General features: G+C 37.5%; 1 pseudogene; it reads left to right on the top strand.

Annotated features, from left to right (window-relative positions):
- The first annotated feature begins 209 nt into the window (after positions 1-209).
- The window catches only part of LOC132032137 (uncharacterized), a 24,688-nt pseudogene continuing 1,077 nt past the window's right edge, over positions 210-23,820 (top strand).

Genomic DNA, 23,820 nt, shown 5'->3' with positions numbered 1-23,820 from the left:
CGTGAGCTCCGGCGGTTAGCTAGCCTAGGAGTTCGAGTAGTGGACTCGAGGGTAGTATGGGAGCTACCATTCGAAATCCAGCGGTCTCATCGTTAGTAGTGGAAGTGAAAGAACGACAATACGAAGATCCCATGCTAATTCATTACAGAAATGTACTCCCTCAGAAGGAGAAGTCATCATTTGAGATTTCTGGAGATGGAGTTCTCCGATGCCGAGGCAGGTTATGTGTTCCTGATGTTGCAGGATTACGCCACCAAATATTGGAAGAAGCCCATTGTTCCCGTTATTCTGTCCACCCGGGAGCAACGAAAATGTATCATGATCTTAAATCTATATATTGGTGGAATGGGATGAAGAAAGATATAGCGGAATTTGTAGCTCAATGTCCCAACTGTCAGCAAGTGAAAATCGAGCACCAAAAGCCGGGCGGATTGTTGCAAGCTATAGAAATTCCAACTTGGAAATGGGAAGTAATTAACATGGACTTCATTACAGGCTTACCCCGTTCCCGACGTAAGTATGATTCTATATGGGTGATTGTGGATAGACTTACGAAGTCAGCTCTCATTTCTTACCGGTCAGAACTACATATGTAGCAGAAGATTATGCAAAGCTTTATGTTAAAGAGATAGTGCGGCTTCACGGTGTTCCAGTATCTATTATCTCCGATAGAGGGACTCAATTTACAGCAAATTTTTGGAAATCTTTCCAAGAAGGTTTGGGGACTCATGTGAGTCTTAGCACGGCATTTCACCCACAGACGGATGGACAAGCCGAACGTACCATTCAGACCCTTGAGGATATGCTACGGGCATGTGTATTGGATTTTGGAGGTAGTTGGGAGGATCATTTACCGCTTATTGAATTTGCTTATAATAATAGTTATCATTCTAGCATCCAAATGGCACCGTATGAGGCTTTATATGGGCGAAAGTGCAGATCCCCAATTGGGTGGTTCGAGGTAGGAGAGACTAAATTGATAGGGCCAGACTTGGTCCAGCAAGCTATAGAGAAAGTTAAGCTCATACAGGATCAATTATTAATAGCTCAGAGTCGTCAAAAGTCCTATGCGGATAATCGTCGAAGGGACTTAGAGTTCCAAGTGAAAGATTGGGTATTCTTAAAGGTGTCGCCGATGAAGGGCGTAATGAGATTTGGCAAAAAGGGGAAGCTTAGTCCCCGGTACATTGGGCCTTATGAGATTGTGCGCAAAGTAGGCAAAGTGGCTTACGAATTAGATCTACCTCCTGAGTTGGAGTCAGTTCACCCAGTTTTCCATGTATCAATGCTTCGTAAGTGCATTGGAGATCCTTGTAGAATAGTACCAATAGATGATGTTCAAGTTACAAAGCAATTGTCTTATGAAGAAGTCCCCATTGCCATTTTAGATAGGCAAGTACGAAAGCTCAAAACCAAAGAGGTAGCTTCGGTTAAAGTTTTATGGAAGAATAATAATAGAGAGGAAATGACTTGGGAAGCCGAAGAAGACATGAAATTCCGGTACCCACATTTATTTTCACCCTCAGAGGAGACTCGGCGAGAGACGCCATTATCCTCAGGTATGTAATGCTTTTCTTGATGTTTTCTTGGTCGTGTGTGGCCATGGTATTTGTCGTTGTTGTTGTAGCCCTGTGAGGCGATGTATTTTGGGTTGCTTGTGCGGATGGTAGTGCCATATTATAGGGGGAAACTACGGCGAAATTTTTATAAAATCCCCGAGAACCTAACATTCGAGGACGAATGTTCTTAAGGGGGAAAGAATGTTACACCTCGAAAAAAATTTGTGTCATCATATGATAGATAGACTAATGCAGGGTGAGACGAATATGATGTTTCTATAAGTAAGAAAGGTTATTTAACGATCCTAGTTAAGATTTCAAAGATGTTGGAAGTAAGAGGAGAAAGTTCCTTAAGAAGGGCAAAGTATATGTTGTGTTTTGGAAAAGTTCCGTAAAGTACCGAGCTAATGTTGACTTAATGATGTCTTAAAGAAGAGTTGTAACTCTCCTTAGATTGGTAATGAAGTGTTAAACAAGTGTTAAGAAGGTTCCATAAGGATTGGAGATCGAACGAAACGACGGAAACCATTTCAGGGAAGTGGAGTTATACGACCACTTATACGGTCCGTATAACTTTATACGGTCCGTATAAGGGGTCCGTATAACCCCCAAGGAAGATGTTTTCATGGTGGTGAACCACGGCCACTTATACGGACCGTACAATGTTATACGGACCGTATAAGTGTCCGTATAACATCCGTCGGGCAGAGTTATTTTCAAGTTTTTGTAAATAGTTTCATTTGGTTCTTTTATTTCATTTTTCATCTTCTACAAGTATTGAGAGCTCAAAACCCTTCTCTAAACTTATTCAATCCAAGATAAAACAAAGATCAAGAGGCAATTAATCAAAGTGTTCATACGTTAGAAGGTTTCTTAGGGTTTGTAGACTACAAGAAAACTTGGGCATTGTAGCTAGGGTTTTGCAAAAGTTGATAGTTGCTCCAAAGCTTGTTTCCATGGGATGAAAAGGTTAGTTTTCATGCTTATTTCATGTTATTGAGAATGTTTGGTTGTAGAAAACTTGGGTAGAAGAAGAAAGTAGAAAATGAAGTCTAAATGTAGCTTTTATGATGTTTATGAGTAGTAATCTATATGTAGTCATGATTCTTAGTATGATATGGATATAACCATGTTATGGAAGGTAATAATGGTGATGAAGAAGCATTATATGAAAATGTGCTAAAATGGGTATGAAGTTGCTAGTATGAGTTGAACATGGGGGTGAATATTGAAGGCTTAGTGTAATGTGATTACTTGAATTGGATATTATGAGTGTATTATGGATGTTATTGTGGTTGTTGGGAGTTGTTTTGTGATATGGTGGAAGTTGACGAAATAGGGGAAATGCTGCCCAATTTTCATTAGACTATGAATTATTCTAGTTTGAATTTAAGAGTATCATTAAGGCTTAACCATGGTATGAATCCTTCTAAATGTAGATTATTCAAGCTTCAACGGTGAACGTTAGATAGTTGAGAAGACAAAGAGGTATGTAAGGCTAACCCTTCTTTCAATAAGGCATGGTTCCTTGGCTATATATATATATATATATATATATATATATATATATATATCCTCTGCAGTTCTATAATGTCCTCCAAATGATTCTATCTCCAAAGCTACTAAAGCTCATGATCCTCGATACTTTCATGATTCCATTGCATCCTTTATATGATAGTTGATCCTCCAAGGATAGACGTAACAAAAACGATAATGGTAATGATGTTGATGATACTTATGGACCCTTATGTATACGTGTCTAAGTATGTATGACTATTACGTGACACCGAGCTTATATAGCCGGGTATGATACCTATGCGCGCACACCACCGCGGTTATGGTACGGATACCACTGAGCCTTGGTAGGGCCGGGTATGTATGATCACCGAGCCTTGTCATGGCCGGGTATGTGAAACACCGAACCTTCATGGTCGGGTATGGTATGGATATGAATATGAATATGAATACGAACACGAATGTATATGTATGTATGTACACGAGCACGCTTTAGAAATGGAAGGTCCCTATGAAAGACAAGTAAGTAAGTAATGATGATGATGGCTTTACTATCTCCCGATTCTCCCATCTTATGTTGTTTCTTATGTTGTCTCTTATGCTCCTATTATGATGTTGATTATGCTTTACATACTCAGTACAATATTCGTACTGACGTCCTTTTGTTTGTGGACGCTGCGTCATGCCCGCAGGTGGCCAAGAAGACGGGCTTGATCCATAGCTTTCTTATTCAGGGACTACTTAGAGGAGCTCCATTTCATCCGGAGCTACAACTTTTGGTATTATTCTTTTGTGTACATACATGGGCACGGCGGGGTCCTGTCCCGCCTATATGATGTTACCTACTCTTCTTAGAGGCTCGTAGATAGTTGTATATGGTTAGATGTCTTGAAGCCTTGTCGGCTTATATTTTGTATATCATTTTGATGGCCTCGTCGGCTTATGTATATTGATGTGGGCATAGTTGTTAATGATGGTATAAATGTGTTGTTGCCCAATGAGTTTAGCATTATTGATGTATAGCATTCATGAGTAAGCTATGTGGTCCACCTAGATTCACAAGGAAAATTTGGATCAAGGCTAAAATGGGGTTTGGAAGAAGGTCACAAGGTAGTATCAAGCATCATAACTAAGATTAGTTCACGGATATAAAACACAAAATCAAACAAGATAAGAAGACAGGCACAAACATCCACACAAATCATAAATGATCAATAAGTCATCTGCCTATGCAAATACCTAAACACAATACTTGTCTTTCACTATTTCTCACAATAGCCATAACACAAGTACAACCACAAATCCGATCAATAGATATAAAATGAGATGATGATGTATGCAATGCAATGCAATGGCCAATAGCACAACCTCTACACACATGCTTCACGAATCTCGACGTCTCAGCGGTCATGACCTGCGGGGAACCCATGGTGTCCATGTATCAGTCACTCCGCACAAAGCCTAGAGGTGGCTTTCATCTTTCACTTTCCATCATATGTTTCCAAAGTCTTTTTCCATGATTCTTTTATCACACTATTTTCCACAATATTTCCATCATGCATGAATGCAAGAATGAGATGTCAATGAATCAAAAAGCAAATGAATATGCTATGGAAATTGAATAAATCACAACAACCATGGAAATTGAAACAACATAGAGTTTCAATCATCATAGTGAATCTATCACCTCACATCACCCAATCACATTAACAAGTACACTGCATGTCACAGTGCATAAAATAATGGCGACAAGCCCACATAATCAGAAGTCATACCAACCTAAGAGTTTATCCATCCCAATATCATGTCTGAAAATCTAATCATGCTTTCTTCCATAAATTCTACGCATACATACATTTCACTAATCAATGTCTAACCAATGTAAGTCGTAACCTACCTCAATGCTGAACAGGAGCCACGTGCTACTACACCTGAGTGTCACGACCTAATTTCCCTAAGTCATGCGAGCACCTACCTTTTCCACCTCAGTAGGCCAACCCTTATCCTAAACATTCACAAATGATAGAAATGGCGAAAAAAAGTAAAATAACATAAGTCTCAAATATATAATATATATATATATATATATATATAAGTGCGAAAGTAAGTGAAATTCACTCCAGTATCTGGGATATATATATATATATATATATATATATATATATATATATATATAAGTGCGAAAGTAAGTGAAATTCACTCCAGTGTCTGGGCTGGTCATACAACAACATCTATATCCAAAATACTACAAGTCTGAATAATAATATATAAGTGGTCTCAAATCATGTTACACCTTGGAATTTCATGTCGTTTACATTATAAGTAGACTAACACAAGCCTAAAGTGGATATGAAGTCCTTAGAAGGTTAAGAAGGGTATCCAATAATTTTAAGTATGTACCTTAAGGTTTCAGAGTTAAATCAATGAGCGAAAGTAAGTTCACTGAAGGTTAGGATTGGTGTCATGTGTTTGGGAAGATTTCGTGTCATTTGATCTATACATTACTTAGCATTACCTTGAGGGGGAGTTATAGGGTTCCTAAAATTTAGGGACCTTATGTCACTCCAATAGATTTATAGCTTTTATTTGGGCTCTCATGCATGCTTTATATATGTATGTATTTTCTCACACCGCACCGTCCTATAGTCGGCTGGACAGGTACGTATATGTATGTATGAAAATATTTTTTTAAAAAGCTAAGCATGCATGATATCCGCCTTAAGAGGCATTTAGAGGTACAGATTGATCTCTTTATCTTATGTTGTCTTCATATTTTCCTTATTTATTTACTCATGCCTTACATACTCGGTACATTTTTTGTACTGACGTCCTTTTGTTTGTGAACACCGTGTTCATACTTGTAGGTAGGCAGGGAAATAGATCAGACCCCTAGGCTGCTTCATCAGCGATTGTTCAGGATTACTCCATTTGTTTCGGAGGTGCAGTTTAGCTGGTATTTTTTTTTGTCTACATATATAGGCATGGCGGGGTCCTGTCCCGTCTTTATGATGTTATGCACTCCATGTACAGGCCCGTAGGGATCTGTATATAGTTAGATTCTCTATAACCTCATTAGGTCATATTTGTATATCATTTATGGAAGCCTTGCCGGCTTGTACACGTGGGCTTAGTTGATTGTGATTATATAGGCGTGCATGTATTTGTTGAACTCATATCTATTATGGTTTGTGATATTTATAAGTTATCCATGTGGCCCACCTAGATATGATTATGAGATGGATGTTAGGAAGTGCTTGGTAGATTAGCTCCGGGTGCCCATCGCGGCCCTGTAGTTTGGTCGTGACAAAATTAATATTAGAGCAGTTCATCTTATGGTGTGTCTACGAGCCATGTTTAGTAGAGTCTTGTTTATGGGTGTGAATTGTGCCACACTTATAAATAGGAGGCGGTGGGGAATTTAGGAATGATTGACCTTTCTTTCTCATCTTAGATCGTGCGATAGAGCCATGATATAAGGATCCCCTTATTCCTAACCGTGTGTTATGATTTCAATAATGCGTATGAAGAGACACTTAAAAGCCACAAAATCGCCTACCCTAGAAGGGCAAGTCGGCGCCACCAAGTAGGAGGACTAAATGGGTACCGCCTACTAACCCCCGGAGGAGGGAGTCTCAAAATTGAGGTTCCATCTCGCCTCTTCACACTTCGCCCACTCAGAGGAGCAATAGAAGAACGTTCACACGTGGCCCTTAATCCTTAAAGTGCCTCGGCAGGAAATGAGAAAGGCCATTTAGTTACCGCCTCCAAGTAGCCTCGGAGCCTCAAAACGGTGGGGTATCTCGTCATGGTGATAGAGCATTCTCGCGTAGTTCGTGATTTCATCAATTTAGACTCACCTCCACACGAGTCAAAACCCTTCCCGGACCCGCAAAACTATCAAGAAAACAAAGGATTGTTGGCCGAGTACATGCTCCATGGCCAAGTAGACGCTCGATAAATTGCGAGATATGGTCGTTCATTGGTGTAGTAAACTCCGGGTGTCTTCTGTAGAGGCGAATGCACCTCTATCCGGCATCAGGAGTTTGTGACGTTTTTCTCCGACATTATTTGTAGCCGATGTCATAGTCCTTGAGCCGATAGGTTGCTAACCCTCAAAATTAAAATCTCTCAAATACGTGTTGACCAACGAATTCATTGGCTAGGTAATGCCTCACAATGGTAGATGATACAAGAGATTGTGTTCAGCTCTTCAATGCGAAGATCCCAACTAACAACTCCAAATCATGGATTGGGTAATTCTTCTCATGGATCTTCATATTTTCGGAAGCATAGGCTGTAACTCTACCCCGAATCAAAATAGCATACACCGGTAAATCACAGGGTTGAGCGTGAGTATGATAAGGTTATCGAAGAGATCCTTACCCTCCACGTGTAATGTTTGAATGAATTCAAAGTCAGAAAAAGTAGCATTATTTTAGACTCCTCATAATCATCGGACACTAGAAGTGAACATCCTTTTGAGTCAATTTGGTCAATGGATTTGAGCAAAACCCTTAACAAATTTGGTCGGTAGTAAGAGCCGAATCCACGAAACTAGGCCCTCTCGGGGAAAGTAGTGGGCATCACCCGCCTCGTGGCCGAGGTCAGACCTTCGGAGGATTAACTATGATCCCAGCGGTCCTTGATTCGCATTTATGCATTAGAACGCCGAAGACTCCGACCAAAACTCGCACGTGGTTAACATAGCATATAAACTATTCTTCTTCAACAAAATATATGCATTGATTGTTCTAGGTTCTACATTTTCATATGTTACACCTCTTGGAATACACTAAGATATCATCAATAAATACAATCCCAAATGAGTCAATTAATGGCATAAAGATGTCATTCAACAAATCTAGTGATAGCTAGACGGGTTTATAGAAATTATGTGGTTGTATTCTGTGACTGTCATACCATGGCTGATTTGATTGAGCTAAGTATGATAGATTTTGATGTTATTATGGGTTTAGATTAGTTGGCTTCTTATTATGTCAATGTTGATTGTAGAACGAAAATGGCTCGTTTTTAGTTTTCGTTGAGAACCAGCTTAGAGTGAAAGAGAATACATAAAATTTCGAGGGGTAGATTTATTTCCTATCTCAAGGCAAGGAAGATGATTGCTAAAGGTTGTATTTATCATTTAGTCCAGGTTCAAGATACAGAAGCAAAGTCGCATACTCTTCAGTCTGTCCTTGTAGTTAATGAATTCTTGACATGTTAATGATGACTAGCTTCCGTGCCTTCCGAGAACGAATTATTGATTTTGCCATTGATGTGTTACTAGATACTAAGCCAATATCTATTCTTCTTATAGAATAGTTCCATAATAATTGGAGTCAAGGAGCACCGAACGATTTGCGAGAAAGCGCCAGTCGTCATTATACGGGTAACATACTGCGTTGTTTGTAAGAAAGAAAGATGGTTCGTATATTTGTATCAACTCTAGGCAGCTGAATAAGATGACAATAAAGAACAAGTATCCACTCCCAAGAATTGATGATTTATTTGATCAACTGCAGGGTGCCAAATGGTTCTCAAAGATAGACTTAAGATCGAGGTATCACCAGCTGAGAGTTAGAGAGAAGGATATTCCAAAGATGGCCTTCAGAACCAGGTATGGTCATTTCGAATTTCAGGTAATGTCGTTCGGATTGACTAATGCACCAGCGGTATTTATAGATTTGATGAACAGTGTATTCAGGGCTTTTCTAGATTCATTTGTGATTATGTTTACTGATGATGTTCTGATATACTCTCGAACCGAGGCCGAGCATGCATATCATTTATGTGCTGTTCATAGAGTTCTTTAGGCCTGAAAGTTATATGCGAAGTTCTCTAAATGTGAGTTCTGGTTGAATTCTGTGACTTTTCTGGGGCATATTATTTTGGCCATTGGTATTGAGTCATGATACTTCACATGTTGTAAAGACTTGGCCGATTTTTACAATACATTAAGTTCACATGGGTTTGGCATTATTATGTAAGATTTGAAGTTAAGGTTTTTTTTTTCCATGATTATGATGAAGTTAAGTGAAATTGTGAAAGTTCATAATGACATGAATGAAGATTGTTAGCTTTATTAATGAGTCAAGAATGTATTATTGACCTCGGCCCCGATTTTGACACTTCCAAAAGGATTAGAAGGCTATGTTATTTATTTTGATGTTTCAGGAGTTAGATTAGGTTGTGTATTGATGCAGCACGGTAAAGTTATTGCTTATGCTTCAAGGCAGCCGTTTAAACATGTTTAAACTATCCAATCCATGATCTAGAGTTGTCAAAGGTATATGATTCCTGTATCAAGATATGGAGTCACTATTTGTATGGCATTCATGTCGATATTTATACGGACTTCTCCAATATATTTTCAAGTATATAAGTTGAACTTGCAAAGGCTATGGTTGGAACTATTGAAAGATGAGATGTTAGCACGATTATCCGGAAGGCGAACGTCTATAGTTAGATAACGATGCTCTAGCCGGAGATCCATGGGTAGCTTATGTGATGTTCAGCCAGAAAAGAGGGAGTTAGATCGTGAGCTTCAACAACTAGCTAGCCTAGGAGTTCGATTAATGGACTCAATAATGGAATACGGGAGTTACTATTCAAAATTCAGCTATTTCGTCTTTAGTAGTTGAGGTAAATGAGCGCCAGTATGAAGATCGCATGTTAGTTTATTATAGAGATACATTCCCTCAAAAGAAAAAGTCACTAGTTGAGACTTCTACAGATAGAGATCTCAAGTATCGAGGCAGATTATGTGTTCCTAATGTTGCAGAATTACGCCCCCAGATTTTAGGGGAAGCCCATTATTCTCGTTATTCTATTCATCCGGGACAGACAAAGATGTATCATGATATTAAGTCAATTTATTGGTGGGATGGAATGAAGAAAGACATATCAGAGTTCATAGCTCAATATCCTAACTATCAACAAGTAAAGGCCGAGCATAAAAAAGCCTAGTGAATTGTTACAAGCCATGGAGATTTCGACTTGGAAATGGGAGGTAATTAATATGGATTTCATTACAGGCTTGCGTCGTTCTCAGCATAAGTATGATTCCATATGGGTAATCTTGGAATGACTTACAAAATCAGCTTGTTTTCTGCCTGTTAGAACTACGTACTCAGCTGAAGATTATGCAAAGATTTATATCAAGAAAATAGTACGACTCCATGGTGTTCCGATTTCCATTATCTCCGACAGGGGTGCGCAGTTTACAACTAACTTCTGGAAGTCCTTTCAATAGGTTTTGGGGACTCAGGTGAGTCTTAGCACAACATTTCACCCCTACACTGATAGACAAGCTGAGCATACCATTCAGACTCTCAAGGATATGCTACAGGCATATGTGTTAGATTTTGGAGGTAGTTGGGATGATCACTTACCACAACAATTATCAATCTAGTATCTAGATAGCCCCGTATGGTGGCTTTATATAGGCGAAAGTGTAGATCACCAATTGGATGGTTCGAAGTGGGGGAGACTAAGTTAGTAGGGCTAGATTTGATCCAACAAGCAGTGGAGAAAGTCAAGCTTATTCAGGACCGATTATTGACAGCTCAGAGTCATCAGGATTCTTAAGCAGATAATCGCCGAGGAGACTTAGAGTTCCAAATTGATGACTGGGCATTCTTGAATGTGTCACCTATGAAAGGTGTTATGATATTTAGTAAGAAAAGTAAGCTTAGTCCTCGGTGTATTGGGCCTTACATGATTGTACGCAAAGTAGGCCAGGTGGCCTATGAGTTAGATCTACCTTCAGACTTGGAGTCAGTTCATCCGGTTTTCCTTGTATCAATGCTTCGCAAGTGAATTGGAGATACTTCCAGAGTTGTACTTATAGATGATGTCCAAGTCACCGAGCAATAATCCTATGAAGAAGTTCCCATTGCTATTCTAGATAAACAAGTTTGAAGATTGAGGACTAAAGATGTAGCTTCATTGAAGGTCCTTTGGAGGAATAGGAATAAGAAAGAAATGACTTAGGAAGCTGAATAAGATATGAGGTCCAGGTATCCACACTTGTTTCCATTTCTAGAGGAGGTTCAGACAGGGACACCATTGTCTTCAGGTATGTAATGCTTTCTTTTTGTGATTTCTTGGCCGTGTGGGCCATTATTGTTGTGGCCTTGTGAGGCATTCTATATTTTTGATTGTTGTGATAGGATGATAGTGGTATATTTACAGGGGAAACTCTGCCGAAATTTTTATATAATCCCTAAGAGTCTAACATTCGAGGAAGAATGTTTTTAAGGGAGGAAGGATGTTACACCTTGGAATTTCGTGTCGTTTGCATTTTAAGTAAACTAAAACAAGACTAAAGTGGATATGAATTCCTTACAAGGTTAAGGATGGTATGCAATAATTGTAAGTATGTACCTTAAGGTTTCGGAGTTAAATGAATCGGCGGAAGTAAGTTCGTAGAAGGTTAGGATTGGTGTCATGTTTTTGGGAAGATTTCATGTCATTTGAGCTATACATTTCTTAGCATTACCTTGAGGGGGATTTATAGGGCTCCTTAGATGGTTAATTAAGTTTTATACAAGTTCCAAGAAGGTTTCATAAGGATTGGAGGTCAAACGAATTGAAAAGAACGAGTTTTCGCGAAAATTGGGGTTTGTGGACCAGTATGCGACTGCAAACTGAGTTTGTTGTGCAAAACGATACTGGCCGCAAACTCCCAAAATTTGGGGACCTCACTACCCAACATCACCCCCATGTTATGGAGGGAGTATGCGGCTGCATATTGAGTATGTGGTGCCGCATACTCCCCATAACACAGAGCGGTGGGGGGCTTTTCAACCCTTTTTAATGACTAAAAGATTCCATTTTTCATATCCACCTCCCACACTTATCTCCCCATATTATTAGAGAGTTCTTGAAGGTTCTCAAACATTCCAAATCCTTCCACACCATCAAAAGATAAGATCAAACTCCAAAACCTCAAGATAATCCATGGAAGATGATTATCCTTGCTTCTAATCAATGTTGTGATGAACTTGGTCTTGGAAGAAGTTGAGAGAAGTGAAGTTCTTCTATTATAAGGTATGTTCTTTATCTTATCAATATGATTAAGTTGGTTAAAATTTTTAGAAACTCTTGGGAAGGAAAAGAATCATAGTGGAGAAGTCACAAAGTATTGAATTGAAGTTGATGACTATGAGGTAAATTTGAAGGGGAATTTGGATTAATTTAAGTTTAGTCTGAAGGAAAACTCTTGATTATGGTATTGTTAATGTTTTTATTGTTGATTGAGAATTGTTTTGGAAATTTGTGGAAATAGACAATATAAGGGAAGTGCTGCCAAAATTTCGCTAGCTTACTAATTACTCTAATTTGAACTCATGAGTGTTTTCAAGACTTAATTCTAGTATGAATCCTTTTGAATGTAGATTTGCGAGCTTGGGACGAGAAAAGCTAAGTAGTTAGGGAGAAAAAGAGGTATGTTAAGTCTATCCCTTCCTTTCTTATGGCATGATTCCATTGTTACGAGCCTACACAAAGGACGCCTACAATAACTACACTCCTAGAAGGACTAGAAGCTTATGTTCTTGATTCTCTTATGATACTATTGATTATTGATCTTGTCTTATGAGTATTGATCTTGTTTATTAACATTGATCTCATCTTACGATTATTGTTCCTTCAAGGTGAGATATGGCCATGATGATATTTCTATAGTGACAATCGGAGATTTACCGACCCTATGTCACTCCAATAGATTTATAGCTTTTATTTGGGCTCTCACGCATGCTTTATATATATGTATATATTTTCTCATACCGCACCGCGCTATAGTCGGCTGGGCAGGCACGTAAATGTGCACACCACTGCAAAGGGGTAGGTTATGATGTTACCTCAGACACGGAATGTCCTAGACGTGGGATGATTGTGATAACACCGAGCCTAAATGGCCGGGCAGGATTTTATATACATATATATATATATATATATATATATATATATATATATATATATATATATGTATGAAAATGTTTTTTTTTTAAAGCTAAGCATGCATGATCTCCGCCTTAAGAGGCATTCAGAGGTACAGATTGATTCTTTATCTTATGTTGTCTTCATATTTTCCTTATTTATTTACTCATGCCTTACATACTCGATACATTATTCGTACTGACGTCTTTTTATTTGTGGATGTTGCGTTCATGCACGGTAGGCAGGGAGACGTATCAGAGCCCTAGGTTGCTTCATCAACGATTGATCAGGAGTGCTCCATTTGTTTCGGAGCTGCGGATTATCTGGTTTTTTTTTTGTGTACATATACGGGCATGGCGAGGTCCTGTCTCGTCTTTATGATGTTATGCACTCCATGTAGAGGCTCGTAGGTAGATGTATATAGTTAGGTGCTCTATAACCTCATCACAAATGATATTTATATATCATTTTTGGCTGCCTTGCCGGCTTGTACACATGGGCATTGTTGATGGTGATAATATAGACATGCATATATTTATTGAACTCGTGTCTCTTACGGTTTGTGATATTTACAAGTTAGCCATGTGGCCCACCTAGATATGATTATGAAATGAATGTTAGGTCGCGGCCCTCTGGTTGGGTCGTAAGAAATCATGTCTCAGAATATAAAACAAGACATAAGTTATAGGTAGAGTCTTCGGGCAGCGAGCGTCCTCATACTCACCCTGAAGAGACTCGAATCAGCAATCCTCCAAAGATTAGCCACAGGGGGTAGAAGTAGATCCAACCTGGTACTCTGCATTCACAAAAGAATGCAACAAGTGCAGGTCAGTACAAACAACCAGTAATGGTAAGTACCATAGGCCGACTAAGACTAGCTAATGTATACAAAGACAACAAAGCAAGATAAACACATAAACAACAATGTGCAAGTCATCACGAATCCATAACCACAATACAAGTCATCACCTATGTTATAGCATCTAAACCCAACTATGCCAAGTATCAATATAACCATTCCGAACCAGTACATCACAATCATATCACAACAAGTCATCACCTATGTTGTAGCATCTATACCCAACTGTGCCAAGTCTCAGTATATCCATTCCGAACTAGTATATCACAATCATATCACAACCATGTCACAACATACCAAGAGGTACAATGCAATGCAATAATGTATGAATGATGAATGCTATGCATATGCACCGTACACATGTACTCCAATCGATGGAACATCACATCTCAGCAGCACAACCCATAGGGGACCCGCAAAGTCCATGCACCAGTCACTCTATACACAGCCTAGAGATGACTCCATTCCCACCTATACACCTCATATCAGTCATTTTGTACACAGCCCAGAGATGACTCAATATACAATGTGTTTCAATAGAATTTGTATTTCTTTCTCACTTTCCATCCTCAATACCATAATAATGCAATATCAATGTATCACAGAAATGAGAATGAATACGATGTAATGTAATATCAACACCCAATTCAATCCTAATAAGCACCACACATGGCACACAAGTAATATCAATAACAAGGCTACACAGTAAGGCACAATGGAATCACATTTCTCATCTCAATATCAAATCAAGTAAGGTACAACAATATCATAGTCATGATATATCACTAATCACCAATATCCGATGTCTGAACGTGGTAACGAGCCAATAAATAAATAGAACAAGATAAGTCAACAACGCAACGGGGTGGCTAGCCCCAAAATCATACAACAAGGCCCAACCTAAGACAATATCCTACCCAACTTTATATTCGAAGGTTTACATGCATTCTCCGGCAATATCATCTAAACATACGCTTCGCTAATCGAAGTCTCACTATAAAGTAAACTGTAACCTACCTAGAAAGCCAAACAACAAAGTCTTCAATAGTCAAACCTTAGTCTTTACCTTCCTTTGAGCCTTGAGATAATGCAAGTCTATTCATATCCAAATTATGAAATTAGAATCAAGGATAAACATCATTCAAACCTTAGTTCTATTCAAGACCCAAATCCCAACTTATAGAATGAGGTTTATGAACTTAAAAGATGAAATTAGGAATCTATGGGTCTCAACATGAAATTAATATTTTAGGTGATCAATTCCCATCAATTATAAGCTAGAAGAACTAACAAATCACTTAAATTCGGATTCTAGGAAAACCCCCCAAATTTGGGTATAAACCCTAACTTCCAATTCCATAAATTAGCCACTAATTAGGAAGGAATCATGCAATAATAGTTTTTAATCATCAATTTAATTCTTAATGAAGCTAACTCAATCAATAATTCAAGATTTAATAGCCTGGAATGAAGAACCCACAAAACCCTCTTTCAATCCACCATTTCTTAAGGAAACTAGCATGCTTAATGGATTCCTAAGGTGAATAATGAAACAAGGAATGGAAAGGAAGGTGGAAGAACTTACCACAATGATTTTCTATGAAGAGCAATCTTGAATGCTCCCCAAAAGCTCTAAAGTTAGAGTAGTATTGATTCAAAGACTTAGGGCTTTTAACACACATTTAATGAATCTAACTGCCCGTCACCCGCTTCCACGCTCACAATAGCGCTTCAGCGATCCCGCTTCCGTGGTCCCATGATTGCTTCTGCAGTCCTTCCTAAACACACAAGTCGCTATAGTGGTAGGGTAACCACGAGAGCGGTACTGCTGCCACAGTCCTTGTGCCGCCATAGTAGGCACCAGACACTAGAAACTCCCAAGTTTCACTAATTCAACCCGAAATCCCGACTATCACTTGAGACTATCTGCTCATAAATCATATATGTAGACATACATAAAAACATGCTATGAATGCACCCGTGGCCTTAGAATTTCCAACGGAAGTCTCGTTGACCGTGTCAGCCCTCGATACCTCAAAACTAACTTCCCAACACAAGTTTCAAAATGCACCCGAGTGCATTGGGAATTGAACCGAATATACACACAAGTTCTAAACGACCATCCGAACCTCTTGAAATCGACGGATTCCCGAAAAAGGTCCATTTACCAAAAAGTTAATTTTGAGTCAACTCTTTTTTACTTTAAGCCCAAATTTCCCCCAAAATCACCCAAATCATATCTAAAGACCTCGGGAAGTATGTCAACGGTCCCCTGGGGTCAAATGTGCGCTAAACAAGCTCAGGAAAGGGTCAAAAGCATTGAAAAAGCAATAACGACCAAATGGGTCGTTACACTGAGCCTTCCCTTTTCGAAGTGCTTCAGAACGATCAAAGTGTAATAATATCAATGCTAAGTAAGTAAATGACCACAATAAAGTCACTAATAAAAAAAGATATGGGTGGAAAGTTGTTCGAAATACCAAAATACCCCTATTGAATCATGAGGGTGAAACTGAAAATTAAGGACAAAATTACACTACCCATGATCCAATTAGCCATTATCCTTAATGTCATGGAGTTCTAACCACAATTGATCCTTCAATTTCATCAATTAAGCCAAAACCCCTAATTAATAAGAACCCTAAATTCATGAATTGATTCTAGAAGCCAAGAAAGATTATATCCTAGAATCTATTAATCCACTATTTTAGATGATAGAATTAGTAATTAGAACAATAATAAACCAATTAGATTAGAGGGTTTAATGATTAACAACTTAGGTTTCCCTAACCCATTCAATAGCTATTAACTACCATGGATACTACTAAAGGAAAGATAAATTAAAAGATTAAGGTTCAAGAACTTAGCCCAAGATGATTGCACGAAAAGTCCTCTAGAAATCACCCCAATGCTCTTTAGACTTATGTTTTGGTGAATGGAGCTAATGATTCAAAGTTGGGAATAAAAATAAGGTTTTTGATTCAACGATCTTCGCTGGGGCGAGCATGTCCTGCTTCCGCGAACCCTCCTCAGTGGATATCCATCTGCTGGGGCACAATTCATTAAGTGTATCACACCTTTGCTTGGTTCTGCTTAGGCTGATCCGCACGGGCGAATACCCTCCGTTGGGGTGAGACTATAATGACTCGTTTGTTCCTTATAGCTCTTTTGACCCATTTATCGCTGTTGACCTTTCCCTGAGCCCTATTAGTATGATTTTGACCCATGAGGATGCGTGGCACAGTTCCCGAGGTAGTCAGCCGATATTTATGATGACTTTTGTGAATAGAACCTTAACATGTTTGACCAATAGTTGACTTTTGGTAAACAGACCCTTTTCGAAAATTCGTTGATTCCGAGAGGTCTGGATGGTTAATTATGATATGGTGGGATGTTCAGTTGGGTTCCTGAGGCACTCGGGAGTGCTTTGGGTTATTGGTTGGAAAGTTGCTCTTTGGTCATTGGGTGTTGACCCAGTCAAATAGACCTGCGTTGGGAATTTTGAGACCACGAGTGAGTCCTTAGCTTATTTTTGTGTATGATTTTATGTTCGTTCTGTATTTGAAAGGTCTCGGGTGATTGTCAGATTTTGGGTTTGAGTTAGTGAAAAACCAAGATTTTTCTGGTGTCCATCGTAGCAGCACCATTTCTGTCATAGCGAGACATGGCAGCTATGGTGAGTGTGTGAGGATCGTGGTAAGTAGGTGATGGTCAACCGCTACAGCAAACGACGGGACCAGAATCCTATTTGATTGCCTAGTTAAAACCCTTTATTTCCTATCCTTACATTTATTATTCTTAAGCATATTTGAGGCGGTTTGAGGAGGTTCCTGGCTGATTTCTCTTTTGGGTAAGTTCTGTAACCTAGACTTTATTCCTTAACCTTTCTTAAGCTTGAATCCATGTTAGAAATTTCATAGAACTTAAGAAGGAAGATGGGTTTTGATGTTTACTTCATTATTTGAGTTGTAGTCTTTTAAATGAGATTTGTTGGTGGATTTGACTAATCTAAGCATGGAATTTGATGAATTAGTGACTAATAGGCTTGAATCTTCTATTTATGTTCATGATTTGTAAGATTGAAAGTTAGGGTTTGTACCCAAATTGGGGGTTTTGACTTGAATGATGAAATTGGTCTATTATTGAGTTAATCTAGCAATTGAAGAGTAGAATTGAACTTCTAGAACGTTGGGTTACCAATTTCACCATTGAAGTACCCATTTTGCCCTTGTGGGCCCGTTTTCCCCTATAGTTGATTTTGATTCAAAAGATAGTGTAGTAATATGGGTATTGTTGCTTCATATTTCTAACTTAGAATTCGAAAATGGATAGACTTTGAGTCCTTGGAGGCTCTTCGAAAAGGCAAGGGGAAGGTTTGGTTGTTCGTGGCTCTCACTGGACTTCCAGGTAGGTTATGGTTTATCTTATGGTTAGACTTTGGTTAGAGGCATATGTAGTGTTAGTGATTGTCAAAGAAAGCATGTTACGCCTTTGGGTATGAAGTTGGGATGGATTACCTAGGTTGGTACTATTGTTTGATTATGGGCTTCTTGCCTTATTGTGATCTATTGGCTTGTTGCCACGTGTTTTGATACTAGACTTGATACTTAGTTGCCTTATCGTGTGAAATTTCTATCCTTCACTTATTAAGTATTATCTTGGATAGAGGAAAGAACTTGACTTATTATTGATATTGAGATAGGTGTCCATGTATGGAACGATTGATTTGATATGTTATTATTGATCATTGACATTATGCATAGCACTCATTCTCATTTTTCATGTACACTGATATGAGCTGAGACTTGGTACTGATGATGATGAGAGAGATGAGAGGCCAATGCCCGAGGTCTGTACAGGGATTGAGAGAGTGTACGATGCCCGAGGTCTTTATCGGGATCACGAGAGTGGTACATGGACTTCGTGGGTCCCCCATGGGTCATGATTGCCGAGGCGTGGAGGTATTCCACCCGAAGCATGTGTGTACGTAGATTACATTGGCCATTTCATATCATTGCATTGCATATGCATTCATTATCATCTTATTTTACATCTACTGATTGGATTTGTTGGTTGTACTTGTGTTTGTGGATATCTTAAGAAATTGTGAAAAACTTGGCAGACTTGTGTTTAGGTGCTTGACCATAGGCTATGATTTGGCTATTTGATATTTTTGTAATTGAGTTGTTATTCTTGGGTTGTGTTGCATTGTACTTGATCGTGAGCATGTCTATTCTTCAGTCTCTTCCTTTATATATGTTAGCTAACTGTTGTCGGCCTACGATACCTACCAGTACATAGTGGTTGTACTGATACTACTTGCTGCATTCTTTCATGAGTGCCGAGTACGTGACAGGTTCCAAATCCACTCCTCGAGACTGTTTCCCGAGGCCTTTACTGTCGAGTGTCTAGGGTGAGCACATTGATGGATCCGCAACCCGGAGACTTATCATTATTACTTGTCTTATCTTGTTATTTCGAGATAGTATTTCATATTTTGAGACTTGTATTTATTCTGGACTTGTAGTGATGTGGTAGCGGCTCTTGTAATGTCTTTAGACCAGATTCCTTGGGATTGTATTAGTATTGTAACTGCACTTATTTATATTTACATTGAGACTTATATATTTCTATTGTCCTAATTACTTCATTGTTATCAAAGTAATGATTTGGGAAAAGGGTTTGCCCACTAAGGTAGGAAATGGTAGGTGTCCGCATGACTAAGCGATTTTGGGTTGTGACAGAGACACTAAAAACCAGCAATTTCCTGGTTTCACCAAGTCTCAACCCAAAATCTCGACAACCATCCGGGACCTCCCGGATACAAACAAAACATGCACACACAAGTAAAAACATGCTACGAAAGTAAAAACATGCTATGAATCCATCTGTGACTCAAAATTCTCAAGGATGTCACCTTGACTCGGTCAACCCCCAAACGGCTAAAATCAAGTTTCCAACCACCTACCCGAAACGCACTCGAAAGTCTCGAGAACTGAATCAGCCACCCTACCAAGTCATAAATGACCCTCCGGACCTCACGGAATCTGTGGAATTTCGAAAAAGGTTCATTTACTCAGAGTCAACTATTGGTCAAACTCTTTCACTGAAGGGTTCTATTTCAACTTTCACTAGAAACGCCCGAATACCTCGAAAACTGGGTCGACGGGGGTAATATGGTCGAAATATGCATAATGACCGAACGGATCGTTACATTATGAAATCTAGAGATTGAGCTTACTACTTACTACAATAACATCCTTAGGATTGAAGAAGACTATTGGCGTACGCGTTCTCGAATTAATTAGATAAACGAAGGGGATGCAAACAAATTTTTTCACCTATCTGTTATCAATCGGCGTATACGTAATAAGATTTCTTAGTTTACTGCCGACGATGGTAGATTGATTACAGATACCAATGGTATTAGGTTTCATACTTTAGATTATTTTGAGAAGATTTACTCTACTAGTCATATTGTTTCTAGTTTAAAGGACGTTTCTCATATCACTCCTGTTTCCCACAATGATTTGTCTTCTCTAGATCGACCTTTGCAGGATTATGAGATTAGTAATGCCATAAACTCTTTTCAACCTTTTAAAAGTCCGGGCCCAGATGTTTTCATCTAAGTTACTCGGACTCGGCAGTTTTGGTGCCGTACCCGTGTCGACACGACATTGACACGGGTAAGGGTATGGGATCTGTGTCGGATCCAGTCAATCGAGATCGGGTGTGTTGACCAAAATTTTGGGGAAAAAACTGAGATTTGATTTCCCAAAGTAAATATTTGAAGGGATGGAAAACGAAATACCTTCAATTCCGTTGCTATGTAGTAATTTATACTAGTCCTTTTGTTTCCTTTTTTCTTGGTCAATCTTCTTGTTCGTGCTGCAGGTTTCTGAAATCAAGAGCTTGTGGTGTTCTTTTAAGGAGCAGAGAAGCTAAGGATGGGTAGATCGAATGAATCGTGTTGGGAAGGAAAAAAACAGAGACATGGAATACGTTTTGATGGGGAAGAAGACGATGAACAGAGGAAGAACAGAGAAAGAAAGAAGAAGAAGAAGACGACGCTAATTAGATCTTATTAATTTCAATCGACCCTTTGTTGCCACGTTGCTTTATGATTTATGAGATAAACATTTTATTTTCAGTAATTATGAGACAAACATTAATATAAAGATCTCTTATACTCCCTCCGTTTTAATTTATGTAAGCCTTTTCGGAGTACGAGGATCAAACGTTATAACCTTGACCATAAAATTTAACATAGATTTTTCAAGTTTGTAAAATTAAAATTTATATATTTAAAAACTACATGAAAAGTATTATAAGTTATGATAATTTATAATTCAAATAATTTCGAAAAAAGGTAAGGAAAACGTGGCCAAAGAGTGATCTCGTAGATTCCCAAAATAGTAATATGTTCACATAAATGGAAACAGAGGGAGTATATACTATCTCTTCAAGATGTTTAAGTTGGTAAAAATTAAAATTAGAGTTTTAATTGTACCAATAATAGTTAGAGTTTAAATCTAAACAATAAACAATTATTCAGTTGTAAATTAAAAATAATTATATATGCTATGCTTTGAAGGCACATTTTTCATTTAAGTAAAATTCACATATATTACAAATAAGTATATGCTCTAAGTAATCAAATTTTATTAATTAACCTAATTATGCTATTTATGGATATTTTCTTTCTCATAGAAAAGAGGAATTAGCATGTTAATTTTTTGACAAATTAATTTATATTTATGATAAATGTATTAATTGTACGGAATAAAATTGACCCTTTTGTTCTCCACTATATGCTATGTTATGACACATATTTAGAAAAACGACAATGAAGAATAATCGAGAATTTTAGATAACTAAATCAAGAATTAGAGAATTTAAGAAAATTTAATTTATATTAGTTAAAGTTAACTAGAATTATTCAAAGACTTGTATTGTTATAGCATATTTGATTATAACCACCAATTATTTTTATGATAAATTTATTAATTGTACGAAATAAAATTGACTCTTTTGTTCTCCACTATATGCTATGTTATGACACATATTAGAAAAACGACAATGAAGAATAATCGGTTTGGATAACTAAATCAAGAATTAGAGAATTTAAGAAAATTTAATTTATATTACTTAAAGTTAACTAGAATTATTCAAAGACTTGTATTGTTATAGTATATTTGATATTAACCACCAATTATATTTATGATAAATTTATTAATTGAACGGAATAATTATAGTATATTTGATTATAACCACCAATTAATTTTGAGTCATCGAAATACTTGAAATATAATTAATTAATTAACGATTAAGATTATATAGCTTTCAGACAAATCACATTAATCAATTAGAGTAGGAAAATCGTATTATTAGATCGTTAGGTAACAAGATATATATTCACTATCATATTAGGGATCCCGTCTTATTAGATCATTTAATTCTTCCTATCAGTACAAGTTCTGAACTATCGAAATACTTCAAATGTATATATCTACAACTGAATGTAACGATTGACTTAAGCTAATTAATCTAACCGATAACAAGATATACACACTATTATATTAGGGATCCCGTCTTGTTAGATCATTTGATTCTTCCTATCAGTACAAGTTATGAACTATCAAAATACTTGACATGTAATTATATGAAACTAACGATTGACTTGATTTAACTAATTTAACCGATAACAAGATATATACACTATGATATTAGGGATCTCGTCTTGTTAGATCATTTGATTCTTCCTATCAGTACAAGTTATGAACTATCGAAATACTTGAAATGTAATTATATATTCAACTCAAACTAACGATTGACTTGATTTGACTAAATGATATTAGGGACCTCGTCTTGTTAGATCATTTGATTCTTCCTATCAGAACAAGTTATGAACTATCGAGATACTTAAAATATAATTATATATTCAACTGAAACTAATGATTGACTTGATTTGACTAATTTAACCGATAACAAGATATATATATATATATAGGGATCCCATCTTGTTAGATCATTTGACTCTTCCTATCAGTACAAGTTCTGAACTATCAAAATACTTGAAGTGTAATTATATATTCAACTGAAACTAACGATTGACTTTATCCGACTAATTTAACCGATAACAAGATATATACACTATTATATTGGGGTTTGAAATTTTAATAATAATTGTATTTCTATTATAATAACTAAAAAATATTTCAAATTAAAATGATAAAACCAAGTGGGTACAGATCTCACTAATGCAATATTTGTACTAATTCATTGAAAAGGGGAGCCAGAAGGAAATTTCTTGTCAAAAAAGTCAACATCATGCCAAAGTCCCTTTCACAACAAATTATCTTTTTTTTTTTTAAGGAAACTTATCAGCAAAGCCAAAATATATCTTTAAGACTTTTCTACACCAACTTTCCCTCCAAAAGCCCAAGAGAAGAGACAAAAGAACTATTCTCTCTCTCTTTCGTTCATTCGACCCTCTGTTTCTCTCCAAAGCCAAAGAATTTCAGATTTTTTTTCATTCAATATCTGTTAAAACGGCACCATCAGCAGATAGAAACACAAAGGAAAGGGTATTTCAAGACCAACAAAAAGTGTTGGATCAGATTTTGATGATAAACCTTTATGGAATCATGTAAAGGTTCTTTTGTTCCTCCTAATGGTGGTGAAAACAGAATGTGGTCTTGTAATTTTTGCAATAAACAAGTCACGGGTTCATATTCTAAAGTTAAAGCTCATCTTCTAAAGATATATGGTCTTGGGGTTGCAGTATGTAGAGAGATTAGTCAACACGTATGTGCAACATTGAAGATGGAGAATGAAAAAGCTGAAAGGAAAAAAACTATAATGACCCGTTTGGTCGTTATAGTCCTTTTGGCACTTTCGCCACTTCCGAGTGTTTATTGACTCATTTTGACCCAAGGTTGA

The sequence above is a fragment of the Lycium ferocissimum genome, chromosome 9, assembly GCF_029784015.1.
Source record: "Lycium ferocissimum isolate CSIRO_LF1 chromosome 9, AGI_CSIRO_Lferr_CH_V1, whole genome shotgun sequence".
NCBI classification, from domain to species: domain Eukaryota; kingdom Viridiplantae; phylum Streptophyta; class Magnoliopsida; order Solanales; family Solanaceae; genus Lycium; species Lycium ferocissimum.
Note: the sequence above shows the minus strand (reverse complement) of the source record. Positions and strands in the feature narration are given on the sequence as shown.